This window comes from Papio anubis, chromosome 16, assembly GCF_008728515.1.
Source record: "Papio anubis isolate 15944 chromosome 16, Panubis1.0, whole genome shotgun sequence".
Taxonomy (NCBI): Eukaryota; Metazoa; Chordata; class Mammalia; order Primates; family Cercopithecidae; genus Papio; species Papio anubis.
In genome coordinates this window covers 1,509,498-1,512,788 of record NC_044991.1, presented here as the reverse complement: position 1 = coordinate 1,512,788, position 3,291 = coordinate 1,509,498, and the positions used below count along the sequence as shown (strand labels likewise).

General features: G+C 50.9%; 1 pseudogene; it reads right to left on the bottom strand.

Moving 5' to 3' along the window:
• Window positions 1-461: 461 nt before the first annotated feature.
• LOC110740632 lies at window positions 462-2,902 on the bottom strand (annotated as a pseudogene).
• Window positions 2,903-3,291: the final 389 nt, after the last annotated feature.

Sequence of the window (3,291 nt, the reverse complement as noted above, 5' to 3'; positions counted from 1 at the left end):
TCCATGTTGGGAAAGTGGGTGTTGCCTCCTGCTCAATTGTGTTCATCCCAAATCTTTTGTATTTCCCATTGATCCACGTCTAGAATGGACAGAGCAGCAGGAGCATTCAAGCCACTTCCCTGTAGGACGATTAGATCTTGACAATTGGGTGCCATAAGTAATATATATACATATTTTGAGAGGGAGTCTCACTCTGTCGCCCAGGCGAGAGTGCAGTGGCGCGATCTCGGCTCACTGCAACCTCCGCCTCCCAGGTTTGAGCGATTCTGCTGCCTCAGCCTCCTGAGTAGCTGGGATTACAGGTGCCTGCCATCACGCTTGGCTAATTTGTTTGTATTTTTAGTAGAGATGGGGTTTCACCATGCTAGCCAGGATGGTCTCGATCTCCCGACCTCGTGATCCACCCGCCTCAGCCTCCAAAAGTGCTGGGATTACAGGCGTGAGCCACGATGCCCAACCATAATTTTTAATGTAGTAGAATATTGTCTACCTTTTCTTAACACTTAGACAACTCATGGTTTCCAAGAGACCCAGGAGGATAAACATTGCATCTCAGGGGCCGTTACTCTCACCCTGAACTGATGTTGACAGAATGGGAGTTCCTGCTTCACTGGGGGACTGTGACCTCACAGAAGTGCCTGGCCTTGGTCATCATCGTTGGACTCCTCAAACTCAGAGCCTGGCGAGAGGTTGGCCCAGCGTTGAACACGGCCCAGTGAAGATCAGGCATGAAGTAGACACAGGGGCCCAGCTTGGCCTTCCCGCTATGTCAGTCAATATCTGAGCTTCATCTTTAGTTTAATATGGACCTTGGGAGGAAATCATAGTGTATCTCAACAAACGCATGGAAAGAAGAACTCTTTACAACTTTTAAATGAAGTGAGACAAAAGCACCAGGTGTGGTTCTCGAACACAGTGTCAGGGTGTTTCCTTATAACATAACTGTGGCCTTTAATAATTGGAGACTCATAGCACTCAGCCCATGGCGGGCAGGACTGTGGACTTCACTCATGTTAACTCAGGCAGTCCTGACAAAAACCCTAAGAAACAGGTGCAAGTAAGACCACAGCTTGTAGTTGAGGAAACCGAGGTATGGAGACGTTGGGTAACTCATCCCAGGCAAAGAGCCAGCAAGAGGCAGAGCTGGGATTTGAACCTCGACCATCCAGCCCCAGAATGGATACTCTTAGCCCCTCTAAGGCCATGCTCAATGCCCAGAAGCCAAGCGGGTCTGGAGCCCTCCATTGACGAATGACAAAATGCTCTAAACATTTTTTTTTTCTCAGCCAACTGTGCTTTATTGACAGGGCACCACTCAGGCCTTGACCGCGTTCTTCCGCAGCGGGGACAGCTGCTCCTTCCACTGCTGCTTCTTGGTCTGCAGGTTCTTGTGCTTGTTGAGTCGGCAGCGCATGGCACGTGTCTTCTTAGGCCGCAGGTCCAGGGGCTTGAACTTCTTGCCCTTGTAGAATTTCCTGAGGTTTTCTTTCTAAGTCTGGTTAATAACCATAAGAACACGGGCAATGGATTTGCGGACATTTGGATCTTAGAGAGCCTGGAGGCCGCGCCGCCTGTCACTTTGGTGACGGGCAGCTAGGACAGCTCCACCTTCAGGTCCTCCAGCTGCTTCAGCAGCTCCTCCCTCTTCTTCCCACAAAGGTCTCGGGCCTTGATCTTGGCCATTGCTGCACAGGCCTCCACCGCCTGCTCCTGCTCTAAACATTTTTATGTCTTTTACCTTAAAAATATCTTTCTGCAAGTCTAACGCTTTGCATTGGAATACACAGTGATGTAGAATTTCCTTTTCAACACCCTGTCTGTGAATTGTTTTCACCCAGCATTTCTGCTAAACCTGGGAACGGATGGAGCCATTTGACTGTTCCCAACTGCTTTTATCACTTTCATTTGCACATTAATTTATTTACCGCAATCCACACCTCTAACCCTGAACAAGGTGTTGGGAAAGGTGTGTAAATGTGTGTCAACGGCACGCTCTAATTAAGCGTTGCTTCTCAGCTGAGGCACTTGTACCCCCCAGAGGTCATCAGGCAATGTCTGAAGATGTTCATGGTTGTCATAACCCTTGTGTTTGTGGCAGGGTTGCTGTTGTACACTGCAGGCAGAGGCCAGAAATGCTTCTAAACACCCCACAGGGCAGGGACAGCCCCGTCAGCCCCACAGAGAGTGACCAGCCCCAACGTCAGGAGTGCCACGGCCAGGAGGTTTTCCACAGGGAGCCCCCAGGCCACTAATCCAAGAAGACCAGCGCCACTGCCCTCCACACTTTGTACTTCTGCGAACACCAGCCCCACAGAGGAGGCAGCCTTGAGTCATCAGCTCCATGGGTTGGTAAAAAGATGTGTCTCCCGGAGGAAGCTGAACAGACACTCAGTGCTGGGCGTCTTTTAGAGCTCCCTTCCCTGCCTCAAGCACTCAGCCGACTTGGAGAGAGCCACACGTGCTAGCACTGGAAGGAACGCCTCCTGTCCTGGATGCCCGTGCCACGGTGCCCACTCCACTCACCACCCTCTCATTGTCGTCTGCTGGTCACCGTGTCGTTAGCAGGGCATGAGTGCCTCACCTGCAGGCTGTGGACGGGCGCGCTTGTGGTTCTGCCCAGGAGGAGGGTTTGGCACTATTGTGGACTCAGCCTCCCATCTGTTGGACTCCTCTGCCCACTATGCTGGAGCACCCCTTGGCTGCAGCGAGGCTGGCTCCAGCGTTTGCTCTCCTCTGGGGTCGTCCTGCCCACAGCTGGGGCCCTTTCTGGCTTAGATGCGTGGATAAGAACAGCCTTTTCTTGAAGAGATGAGGAGTCCTTTAAAGGATCACCAGCAGCGATGAAGCCAGATTCTTCTTATCTGGTCTGTAATGAAGCCAGCCAGGCAGAGCCGGAGGTCCTGGCGTGCCTGAGACCTGAGACCTTTTCCTCTCAGCCACATGGCCCTCCACGTGAGTGCCAGTCATGACTCAAGGCTGTGAAACTCTGCGTGTCTGGTTCCCCCTTCTTCCTTCTCATTCTTTTTCTTTTTTCTTTTCCTTTCTTTATTTCTTTTCTTTTGCTTTCTTTTTTTTTTTTTTTTTTTTTTTTTTTGATTAAGTCTTGCTGTCACCAAGGCTGGAGTGCAATGGGACGATCTCTGCTCACTGCAACCTCCGCCTCCTGGGCTCATTCTCCTGCCTCTGCCTCCCAAGTAACTGGGATTACAGGCCCACATCACCACACCCAACTAATTTTTATATTTTTAGTAGAGGCGGATTTCACCATGTTGACCAGGTTGGTCTCAAACT